Below are 13514 nucleotides of genomic sequence, written 5' to 3'. Positions count from 1 at the left end.
GGCCTGTATTTATATAGCGCTTTACTTAGTCCCTAAGGACCCCAAAGCGCTTTACACATTCAGTCATCCACCCATTCACACACTGGTGATGGCAAGCTACATTGTAGCCACAGCCACCCTGGGGCGCACTGACAGAGGCGAGGCTGCCGGACACTGGCGCCACCAGGCCCTCTGACCACCACCAGTAGGTAACGGGTGAAGTGTCTTGCCCAAGGACACAACAACCGAGACTGTCCAAGCCGGGGCTCGAACCGGCAACCTTCCGATTACAAGGCAAACTCCCAACTCTTGAGCCACGATCGCTTATCTCATCCTACCAGATAGGATGAGATAAGACATGCTTCTGATGAGATGGTGGGTAGTGTCCTTTAAACTTCTACCAGACTATGTGGACCATTTGGTGTTGTCAAATGCACAGAATCAGAATCAAATTTATTGGCCAACTATATGTGGAAACACATACAAGGAATTTGGTTCTGGTCGATGGTGTCTCTCAAACGCAGCAATGCAAAACACACAATATATCAGCCAGAAAAGAAGAAATAAACAATACACAATATCTACAAACAATCCAAAACATTAAAGAGTGAAGGTTAGGGAGCATTAACAAAATCAGTGCTTTTGTCACCCAGGAATTGCCTGTTGCCTAACCCAGGCCCCACTGCATGGTTCAGGTGTCAGTTGCAGACCTACCAATTCTGGTGTTCTCAGGAAAATGACAATCAAGCTGCAGGTCTGTGAGCAGACCATCTAGTTTTACAGCCGGAAGACCTGTAACTCAGGTGAACTTCCTTTTCATAATACATGGCTAATTAAAGTGCTATTCAAAGGTGAATTCTATTGAAATTCTATTCAATTTATAATTTGCATTCAAACCTTGATCAAAGGTACAAAAATAAATGGGATTAACTATGACTATGAAAAGAACCATTGACAGGCTAGGACAAGTAGTGGATGTCTAACCTTTTATCTGGGCATTGCTGGAATATCTCCATAGGGAAAGTCATTTTTTGTGTGTAGATTTTCAGGTTTTTATTTGTTTTCCTTGATAGAAGTCAAAAGAAAAGAAAACAGAATCACATCTGAATGACACAACACCAGCAAAAGCTCAAATACAGATAATATATTACTCAAACAGATGACTCAGACAGTACTTAAATATCATGCATCACCTGTCTCTAAAACATTCAAAAACTTTCATGTACTGACAAGTAGTGATATGAAAGCCATTTGGGAGTCGTGCCACAAGAGCCGGCTCTCTGAAAAGAGAAAAGACTTCCCATCATTACTGACAAGATCTGAGGTAGGAAAAGCAAGTGAGACAAATTTGTTATTTGGAAAGAACTACAAGCTAAGATACGTTTTTAACATCAAGTGGTTGAACTGGTTGTAATGTACTGGGTGTCGCATCACTCATGCGCTCTTTAATTTGGTCATAGGGTAACTTAACCACTAATTTAAAGTAACTGCTCTCCAACAAAGTCTAACCTCTGGTTTGGGCATGAGGTGAATTCCTAAAGAGGGAGAGTCCAATTCGAGATGTTCGAGTCTCTGTGTCTCTTACTTTTGTTCTCCTTTGATAGAACACAAGAAAATAAAACAGAGAAACATCTGAGTGACACAACAGCAGCAAAAAAAAAAATCAAACAATTTCAAAAAGATTTAGACAAACTGCACAGCTAAGTCCAGTAGCGTTTTTTGATACGGGCGACACGGGCGGTTTCCCGGGGCGGCATCGTGGTTGGGAGCGGCATCACGGGCATCGGCAAAAAAATAAATAAAAAAATTGCTCGTACTCCTGCTGCCCGCGCATATTGGAAATGGCCCATTTGCTGGGAGTAAGGGCACCCTCCGTTTGTGAGGTGCGGCACAGGGAGGAGAGGGCAGCACGGCGGGGGATTCTCTTTTTTCTTTTCTTTTTTTTTTGCCTGTCCCGTTTGGCTCTTTTGCCATCAGAATTATTGTTTAAAGGCAAAGAAAGATGCCCAACGGATTTACTTTACCAAATTGACCATCCCAGCCTTGCCGTAATGGTCCATTTGATTCACCTTTTATTGTTTATTTTATTTTCACTTGCTGAATACGGGACAGACTTGACTGGGGGAAAGAAGGGGAGAAAGAAAGAGAAAGAGCTGAGAAGAGGGACAGGGGAGAAGGGCAAAAAACAAAAACCAACAGAATGGGCAGAAAAAGAAATACATCTATCAATCACCTGGATCACCTGTTGAGAAAGAAAAAAGAAAACAAGCAGAAGAGAACAAGAATAATATGATAAACAACATCACAATGATATACGGGAATATGACAGTAAATACTAAATATTAAACATTATTGTGCAGCACATAAGATCGACAGAACACAGTGTGCTTTGAGGTAGGAGCCAAAAAGGGTGTAGTTTGTGGGTGTGATCACCCGTGTGTACATCTGTGAGCATGGACGTGCTTGTTTTTTTAAAAAGGTTCCTTCATGTAATGATCTGCTAGAGGGTGTGGGGGGGCCACAGCCCCATCCTCCAGGGCATGAAGCAGGTATGGAGGAGATCAAAACTCCAGACATCCAGAGGCCCCCAGAACACAAGAGACCAAGGAAGACCAACAGAGGGGCAGCCGCGCCACTGTCCCAGAAAGAGCTGAGGAGAGTCCCAGATGAGGGGTCACTCAGCAGCCGCGGAGCAGAAGCCAGGGGGAGTTGCAGTGACGCGCCCGTGAGCTCCGCCGGCAGCCAGCTGTGCCTGAGTGACCGAGCCCCAGGCCGAGAGGCCGGGGGCACCCCACCTCCGAAGTGGCCCGAGCGAGCCCCAGGATCCAGGCCCCGATAAGCGGCCGCCAAGGAGTGAGCCGGTGTGTACCTGGACGCCCATCCCCAGACACAAAGAACCACCAACGCACCGATGTCTGAGGGAGCCCGCCATGGCCAACTCCTCCTCCTAGCCCCCCCGCTCCAGCAGGCCGCAGAGAACGGGGGTGAGAGAAGACTCCAAACCTCCCTCCACCCGCTCATTGTAGTGTTGATGCATGTGTGTTCTAAGGTGCATTTAAAACCCAGGAGGGCATGGAGCTACCTGCCAGAGAGCAGCAGGTAAGCGCATAGCCCCTCCTGCTAGCCCTCAATGTCTACGTGTATTTAAAATTGAGAGGTGGGCAACCACGCGAGGGGTGAGGTGTACACCCTGATGGTAATTTGGATTCCATGTATCGTGCCCACTCCCAAGATCCTATATGTATGTGTAATGAGGGTGTGAGTAATGTGAATGTCTAAGTTGTGGGATAAAATTGAGGCAGAGGCAGCCAGAAGGGGACAGGGGGGTAGCCTCCTCTGCACCCTGGTGACACACCCCTACTCCAAGGCCCTGCATGTGTGGGTGGTTGTGGTGGAGCGGGAAGAGGGAGGCAGCTGGAGATGGGGAGGGAAGGAAGGGAGGGGCGGGGGATTCTCTGACCGGCTGGAGCGGAATCTAACCAACTCGCAAAAACAAACCAACAAACACGAAAACACCAGACATTATGATACAGACTTATAATTTGTACCGATGTTTTTTCGAAGTGAGCGAAAGGGTTTTATTGCCAAATGTTGAGCAGGTTTACAACATTAGGAAATTGCTGCGGTACTTAGGGCAAACATTGTCATATAATGCTTAAATAGACATAAAAATAAGAATTAAAAGTGCTAAGTAGATAGATATATACATGATATATACATGAGTGCAGGTGGTGATCAGTGCCAAACATGGAATGATGCAGTGAACACAGTGTAGAGTCATGTGTTAGTGGTGGGAACAGTCATACGGTTATTGTTCATGTGTCCGACAGCAGAGGGGAAGAAACTGTTCTTATGGCGAGAGGTTCTGGTGCGAATGGACCGGAGCCTCCTGCCTGAGGGGAGCAGGTCAAACAGACTGTGTCCAGGGTGAGAAGGGTCAGCTGAGATCCGAGCTGCACGCCCCAGTTTCCTGGAGGTGTACAGGTCCTGCAGAGATGGGAGTCTGCAGCCAATCACTTTCTCAGCAGAGAACAACAACACGCTGCAGTCTCTGTTTGTCCCTGATAGTGGCTCCAGCGTACCACACAGTGATGGAGGAGGTGAGGATGGACTCGATGATTGCAGTGTAGAACTGCATCATCGTCCGTGTTGGCAGGTTGAATTTCTTCAGCTGCCTCAGGAAGTACCTCCTCTGCTGGGCTTTCTTTTTGACGGAGGTGATGGTGGGCTCCCACTTCAGGTCCTGGGTGATGGTGGTACCCAGGAAGCGGAATGAGTCCAAAAAGGTGATGAGGGTGTCAGTCAGGATGATGGGGGGGAGTGGGGCTGTGTGCTTCCTGAAGTCCACAACAATCTCCACTGTCTTCTGGGCATTCAGCACCAGGTTGTTGTGGCTGCACCAGGACACCAGACGTTCAACCTCCCTCCTGTAGGCAGACTCATCCCCGTCCAAGATGAGTCCAATAACGGTGGTGTCATCTGCAAACTTGACAGACTGGTGGGTGGAGGTGCAGCAGTTAGTGTACAGGGAGAAGAGCAGAGGAGAAAGAACACAGCCCTGAGGGGAGCCGGTGCTGATGGTCCGGGAGTCCGAGACATTCTTTCCCAGCCTCACATGTTGCTTCCTGTCCGTCAGGAAGTCAGTGATCCACCGGCAGATGGGATCAGGCACATTCATCTGGGAGAGCTTGCCTTGGAGATGGTCTGGAAGGATGGTGTTGAAGGCAGAGCTGAAGTCCACAAACAGGATCCTGGCGTAGGTTCCTGGGGAGTCCAGATGCTCCAGGATGAAGTGTAGTCTTTCTGGGAAGGTCTGTGCCAGAGTACTGCAGAGTCCGTCTGTTGAATGTCAGATTCAAGAGGAACAATGCGGTTTTCACTGGGGTTTCTTGTGTGGGTTGCTTTGAGAATGCCAGGTATGTGGCCATTATTATGAGACACTTGACTACTGTACAGCCACAGTGGCAGGCTTGTTCTGCATTGGTGGTAGTAAGTCAGACCAATTCCCAGTGGGTGATGGACTCTACCAGGAGTCAGTGTCCCAGCAGATGAGCAAAAGTCTGTTGATGCATATCACAACACTTCACTCCACACTCAACTCTGCTATGAAACTGTCAATCAGATAGGAGGAGAGTGGTTTATTAATTTGATCTGCCCAAAGTCCAAAACTTTTAGAAGAGTGAACTTGAAAAAAAAAATGGCCTGAGTGCTGAAATTAAAATTTGAATTTGCTTCTGTAACACACTCAAATGAGTCCTCTCAGTCCACTGAACTGTTTACTTCTGTAGGAGAGACTGCAAAAAATGTAGTGAGAAATGTGTTCATCTTGAACCAAGGAAATATTAATGCTATCAAAAGTACAAAAGTATCAGATATATTTTAGTAAATTCTGGTTACTTTTCCATTTCGTTCCAAAGCTATTTTAGAAACAATTCTTTTACTGCTGGCACAGCTCTGTTTTGTCACGGCTGCCGAGGCGAGTCGTGTGGTATGAAGGGAGAAAGGACCCAAAACGCAGGCAGTAGATGATAATGCTGGTGAAGTTTTATTTACACAGTGGTGAGATGGCAAAACAGGCAAGAGGGAAGACAAAACTAAAGACCTAAACTGGGAAAGCTAAATGACAAACCTGAGAGGGTACCAGAATGGGGTGAGAGACAGAGAGACACAGACGAGGGACAGGACACCGTGGCCCACAGACTGACACGACGTAACACAGACGAACCGGCAACAGGCAGGAGAACACATAGGGCTTAAATACACACACCAGTAATCAGGGGATGAGAGACAGGAGGGCAACACAGCTGGGAGGAATCTGAGCTGACGGGACAGGGGAAACGTAAACTGAGCACACTCACATACGACACAGGCCTTCACAATAAAACAGGAAACTCAGACACATGGAACCAGACAAGACATTGAACTAAACAGACAGATTCACAACCAGATGGGGTGACACCATAGACAGACAGATACAGACGCAGACTGAATATAACAGATAGAACTTAAACAATCATCATCAAGAAAATGATAACGAACTAAAAGCGCTGGGTCACCGACCCAGGACCATGACATGTTTATTAGGACCTTCATGTTTACGGTGCCTTTCTGTTTGAGATTTTGAAGCACAGAATGCTGTTTCTCATCACATTTTCCTTCCTTCCTGTCTTCTAATTTCATGAATATAGATTCATGATTTTCACATACATTGCTCTAAATAGCTTGGAGCTCTAAATTAGAGGTATAGTGACCCTCAATAAGCATTACTGTTGTCTTACTTATTTTGTACTGAGTCCAAAATCCCAAACTAAGAGAATTATGTTTTATATTTCTGCAATCTTAGAATGAATCGCTGGTTCTGCAGCATTCAACCACAAACAATTAAAATTGATGACTGAATAAAAATACATTTGTATTTTGTTTTAATTTTTTAAATTTTCTTTTATGTTTTTATTTTAATATTGATTTTTTTGACTATTGTAAGTGAGTGACACCAAATGTCACAATACCCCTCAACAAAGAGAAGTATGTTGACAAAGGTGTTTACAGAATTTTGATGTTGTGTCTTTTTTGTTAAAAATACCGATGTAGGGTCATCCTCACTTTGTCACCAGTGAGGCACCACTAAAATAAATCAACATAGTGGGTGAAAGGATGGTGAAAGTAATTCTCTGTCTCACAAATGTTTGTTTGTCTGTTTTTCATAGTAAGCAAGTTTAGAGGTATCTCAATCTTCTGATTTCCACTCGGAAATAAGGTGAAGATGCACGTTTATCTGCCTTCATCCTTCAGGGCAACATTGGATAACTGGAGAGTTCCATTTTTGTCATCAAAAATTATGACATATTTAAATCGGCCATCATGTCCATTGACAATCTGTAGTCCATTTCTGGGTTACATAGTAATAAAATTGCCATTGAGAGGTTTTTCTCTTGTCCTCCTCTGCCAGGTAATTTGTGTCAGGTCATCGTTGGTATCAGTGATATGACACGGTAAAATAGCGGTACCTCCCTGAACTACTGTCACACTTCCACCAATCACATGGAGAGCTGTAAAGACAAACACTATTAAAGAGAGGAACTAGGAAAACCAGAAACAGGGGACCCAAGAAGATTTACAGGTTTAAACACTGAAGTACAAGTTTACTTGCGTCTGGCCTCCTCAAAAACTCTTGAGGGAGAGGCTGGAATTTCATTAGAAATTACTTGATGTATCAAACCTGTGTCATCCATTGCATCTTAGATGGAGCTAAACGAGAATCAGATCTTACACACCAAGTTTGATTGTCTTATTTCACAGGTTTGGCACATTCTTCATGAAACAAAAATAAAAATAAAGCCCACTTTGCACTGGTAGGGGTAAGTAAACTAGTCATAGGCAGTTGAAAGTCATGCCTGTATTGCTAAAAACAGGACTAGCTGGATTATATTCTATGCTCCAGCTACTGACACAACAAGCACACCTTTATCATGACTTGAATTTTCACAGCAGATTGGAAAAAAGAATAAAAATTAAACAACTCAACGGTGTGGACGATTGGCCTTCTCAGAGAATTACCTTATTTACCTTAGAGTTGTTTTTGATTTAATGGTCTCATTCTTTGCCTATGCTTCATTTTTCTGCTTTGTGCTGTTTTGTATAACCTTGCTGAAAGACAAGTAACGACTAAGGAGAGTAATGAAAACATTTTTCCATTGCTCTCATTTTTTTACTAGCTTCCCACATCCTTGTTCAACAAAGCAAGGTAAAAAACCAATAGACCCTAGATGTGTGGGACTGAGTCTGAGAGTAAAACAATGTGAAAGTTCATCTTCATCATGAAAAATTTCTTTAGCTATCCAAATTTAGTTAGGGCTCAAACCGGTGTCTACTGCCATACTGAGAAACTCTCAGCTCATGTGAGAAATTATCACATAAAGGCAAATTTACAAATTTCACACATATATGAAGCATTGAAATTGTAACTGAGAAAGTAATCAAGCTTAAGTGTGAATTGATTTGCTGCATTGATGGAACTGTTCAACCTACAAACAGTTCAGAGATTTTCAGAAACACAGGGAGGCATAAAACTGTCACAGTTCCTAGGTGTTTGACTCAGTGTTTTGTTTTTCACTCTTTATTTTTTCAGTATAATTTATTATTGGGTTCTCTTTTTTTTTTTAATTTTTAACTTTTTTTTTCTTTGCTTTACTGCTTTATGTTGATCTCTATGATATTCTTTTGCATATTGAGTCTTTAGTTCTTGTGAGTTTTAGTTATTGAGGGTTTTCTGGAGCTTGTTGTCTTTCAGTTTTCTGTCAGTTCCCCCTGTACTCTCTCTGACCCTCTGTTAGTCTTGGTTCTGTGTTTGCCTCCATTCCAGTTTAATATCTTGTTCCCTTGTTTAGTTATGCTTTGCTTCCTGTTTAATTTTGGTGTGTTTATAATTTTGCTTATTTTGCCATTTTTTGAAGTAGCTTCAGATGTTTATTTGTTTTTTCTTACCCTCTCCCCGATTACCTCTTGTGTATTTATAGCTCGAATCTCACCTTCAGTTGTTGTCTGCAAATTGCTCAGTTAATCTGGAGATTTAGCAATAAACATTTTAATAGCAGTTTATAGTTTTATCACTGTGTGTGCTCTCACTGCTGTTGATGGATGCACATTAGAGCTTTGTAACTTTAAACTGGAATCATTCAAACATCAAACCTTACTAATGAAGAAGATGTGGAAATCGCTTGAGCTTGTGAAATAAATTTGATTGATTGTCTGATTGATCTGTGATTCCTAGAGTGCGAAAGAGACACAAACAAACAATAAAACAATATTTTATGGCTTTCTAAATCACCAAATTGATCTGCAACCATCCCTGTGGTTTCAGTAAGGTACAGCTTAACAACTTGAATTCTGTCACAGCTGCGTCGTTAGTTGTGTGATGTGGAGAGAAGGACCCAAGTGCAAGCACAGATGTAGGATTTGTTATGATATAACTTTATTTACAGAGGGGTGAAACAAACTACAAACAAGGGCTGAACACAAGAGCTGCTACACTGCAAAACCTAAACTGGAAAGACTAACTAAACAAACCTGAAACGCAGATAGAACACAGGGAATGAAGGGCAAAGATGACAGGACAGAGACTATCAAAGTAAAACGGCATGAGCTTAACTCTAAGACATCAGACATGGCAACAGGGAGGGAACACACAGGGAAGACATTACACAGTATTTAAAAAAAAAAAAAAAGACACCTTCCCACTGTCGTGCACAGGGGTCCAAGAGATATTTTAAGAATTGTGAAGTTATTTTCTGCATAATCGATTGTTCAGTTACAGCATAAGTTGTCATAGCAAGCTATAGCAGTAGGTAGTGAACCAGAAAATCCAGTGTTAACCCTGAAGTTACCCAGATAAGCCAAAATCAGACATATGCAGGTAATTGTATTATAGGCTTAGGCCTCTAGATTTAAAACAAGGTATTAACACAATGAAAAGTTTCCATGGATATGAATGGGTTACTTTTTGGTTGTCTTGGTTATCTTTAAAATAATAATAATAATAATATTTTTTGGATCAATAATAAACTCCAGTAAGGAGCACCACTCGTCAAGCATGGGAGAGTCTGTGGAGGTTTATTACTGGAAAACAATTTCAGTTCTCAGCACAAATGTTTCTGCAATCTGTACATTCTGCAGCTGTGGAGTGTTGTAGAGCCCTTTGTGTGACCCTGAGGGATGAGGGACATTTGTGTCACAGGAAGAGATGTTTATTATCGAGATTATGTCGACTTTCCTCGGACTGACTTCTATTTACTTCACTTTAAAAAAAAATGCTGTATGCATCCTCCTTTTATTTAGTTTAGTTAGTCTTACTTATTTGCCGGTAATATGTGGGCAATACATGACGAGTTAATTTATATGTATCTATATCTTTACATGATTATTAGCATATGCATAACAAAAAGGAGCACAGTCAGCAGCACCAGACGGCGCAGTATCACACTTTCATGTGCTTTGGTGCAAATACAACGGATGTCAGACTGAGAAGGAAATTGCCAACATTCCTCTGACACATCTGACGGGAACAAATGTCCCGCCCCAAGAGTTCTTCAACAGTACCTCTTTGTGAACCTTTTTCTGGCTGTTACTGTGGTCAGGCTGTGTGTAAACTTTCAAGTTGTGCATAGTTTCAAGTAAAGTTTACTAATAATTTGTTACCTATATACATTTAAAATGGACTCAAACTGTTCATTAGTGCAAAACCGTAGTGCTTCCAGCATCCTCAATACTGTTGTTGCTGTAATTCTGCCAGTGAACATTACTGTAATATGATTACCAGAACTACAAACAGCTGCGTCCTTTAAAAAGGCAGTTACTGCTGTTACCTGTACAGAGTCAAAGTATTTATGTTCTTTTGAAAAAGCCACAAAGTGCATTCAAAACTTGCAAGATCCAAATACCTAGACTTTTAGGTAGTTTCTGCCGCACCCTGGTAAAATAAACCACATTTAAACACAGGTGATGTTCCACAGGCTTTTTCCAAAAGTACTGCATTTTTGCACAGTGACCAAGCGCTGTAACCAAAACACATGGCACCTGTTTGTGGTTGTTATAAAACATTAATTAATTATTTAGTTAAATTTAGCATATTTAACATCATTACACGTGGTGCTATCCACTGGTAAATTATTTGGGTTCATTTAAGCAGTCAAACCTCACTCCCATCTCCACACCAACTCAAAAAAGAGCTCATGTACCATCACTGGTAGCAAGCAGGTTGGGCTGAAGTACAACATATTGATAAAATATAACGTATTTTTAAGTACTAAGAAGCAATTATTGAAACGACCACCAGAGGGTAGTGTTGATCCAGCAATGAGGGATTTAGCTGCAATTCTGTGTCTATGCCACGTTGTACAATCGGCTTCTATCCCATAATTAATATCATACTTTATTTTGTTATTGGCTTTAATACCGAATGTGAAAGAATCATTGAAATAGGTGTTTATATTATTTCCTACTTGTACCAATTTCAGAACCAAATCCTTACTCGAAAGCCAGAGTGCGTGCTTAATGTGTGACAGCAAATACAGTCCTTAAGTACTGTGACACAGTCTCATGTCTCTGACTGGACATTATTAAACGGGGACTGGACTGAACCATGTTCCAGAGATCGTGGGTTATTTTGTCCACTATAATAATGTTGGGATTAAACTGATGATGCAAATACATTTGTGAGCAGAACCACAGGAATTCTACAGACTTCTTGAAGGACATTCAAAACTCTTCTTCGGATGTTGGCTGCCTTTTTGTCTCTATCAAGATGATCCCACACTGTTTCAATAAAGTTGAGTTTCATTGTGTGTTTTTCTTTCCAGGAAAGCTTCTATTATATATAATGAAAAAAATCAAATTTTAGTTCATCGCTTGATAAGACCGGATATCTCTAATTTTAATCACAGTTCTTGTGTTATCTGACATTTTTTGTATATTCAAAATATTATTATGTGTTTTTGTTACAGAGTGCTTGTAACAAAGTGCCAGAAGATATTATTTAAAATGGGTTCTTTGCTAAGCTGTCTCTTACTTGCAGATGCAACACTGGTTTATCCGCCGAGTTTGCTGCCTTTTGTTTAATGCATGAATGATTTATATTTCAGTGTTAAGTGTCCTTGTGTTCTGGGCCAGCCTTGCTGTTGTATGTTTGCTGTGTTTTAACTTTTGTACCACAGTCTTTGTGTCTACATGCAGAGCCCTGCTAACTGTGTTCACAGGCTTGTAAATCAGTCTACAAAGTAAGAGAATAAAATATTGAGAAATGTCTTCTTTTTTGTTTTAATGATTTGAGAGCATTGACCCAAGTATCCAATAAAAATACAGCTGGACAGACAATAAAACATTTCAGTTTCACCACTGGGTCCATCAAGCTCTCAGTCATGTCACATGATTAACACCAGTTGGAAGAAGAAGAAGAGTTTGCTGTCTCAACCACTGAATAAATAAATTAATGTAGTTTTAGAGCTACTTAAGATAAAAAAAAAAAAAAGAAACACTTAATATTGAAACACGCTAACACTGCATTTACCAGGAATTTCTCATTTTTAATAGATCCGCAATGAAGTACAGAAAGAGAAGCCAAGGACTGCTGAGTGACACTGGTGCAGTTTAAAGTGAAAATAATTTATGTGTAATCAAATTCACAGTGTAAATAAAACTGCTTTGCTAAAAAAATAAATAAAAAAACACGTTTTTGTTTTTTTTTAAATTCCACTGTCGGTTTGTGAACATAAAGGATTTAGTTTAAGTTTTAAAGTCTCATTTGACAATTTGACAACAAATGATTTTTTAAAAAAAATCACCACAGTTTCTTCCTGTGCATGGATCTGGATTTTAAAATGTTCAGTTTCTGTGGTGAGCTGTTCAATAATCAACATTTACTTCAAAGCACATTGGTCGAGAACCTCAGGGTATAACAATTAAATTTTTTAATTGTTAGTTTCTTGACCTCTCTGTATTTTCAGTGTTCACTCAGTGTGGACCGACACATCGACAACAATGTCTCAGTCAGTAACATTTTCCCTCCTTCACTTTCCAGTTTACAGTCTTCAGCTATGACGGAGTGTCAGGATACCCAGTGTGTGGCAGGCAGATGTGAGAATAACAGAAGGAAATAAAATACCAACAGGACACATGGCCAGAGGGAGATTCCGACACTGGACGGAGGGAGACAGAGAATATATACGAGAGGGAGTCAGGGGAGAGAGGAAACACCTGTGTACACAAACATGATCTAACGGATGAGACAGGGGGAGCTAAACTGAACATAATGCACACAGGATGAAAAGAACTGTCAGAATAAAACCGAAAACACCAGGAACACACACTAAGACGCAGACTAAATACAGGGAACACAGCGAGGACCCAGGGTGACAGAGCAAGGGACGGAAATAAAGCGCCTTGAGGCGACTTATGTTGTGATTTGGCGCTATATAAATAAAATTGAATTGAATTGAATTGGAAACAGCGAGCGACATAATTCAGGAGCCAAACTGGCAAATAAACATGGAGACAAGATTGACTTAACAGGTAGAGACTGGGGGAAGGACACAGAGACGGGACAAAACCGTGAAGGGGACCAAACAACTTAAACTAGAAATATAGATAAACTCAAAAGCACAAAAAACCAAACTAAGAAACATAAGTCACACGGAGAATATAAATATAATGTATAAACAAGACGTAAAAATCCATAAACACAAAACACCAAGTAGGGGTCCAAGGAAGGGAGTCCTGATTTTAATGCTTGAGATTATAATTCTCAGCATCTAAACTGCAAAACAAACATGTTTGCACATTTATCTTTTATAGGTGTTCGAGGTCTGTGAAAACGTTAAGGATGCTAAGGAAAAAGAACAAAATATAACAAAAAAACCTGAAAAAACACCCCAACCTTAATATGTGCTATACAAAGCCATTAAGAAGTGAGGGTGAATAAAAGGAAAAAGCTGTACAAAGGCATTAAATGTGCTTCACTCCCTCAGCCTTCAGAACAGGAACAG

This window comes from Astatotilapia calliptera, chromosome 16 (assembly GCF_900246225.1).
Source record: "Astatotilapia calliptera chromosome 16, fAstCal1.2, whole genome shotgun sequence".
In the NCBI taxonomy this organism is placed as follows: Eukaryota; Metazoa; Chordata; class Actinopteri; order Cichliformes; family Cichlidae; genus Astatotilapia; species Astatotilapia calliptera.
This window is presented reverse-complemented; position numbering follows the sequence as displayed.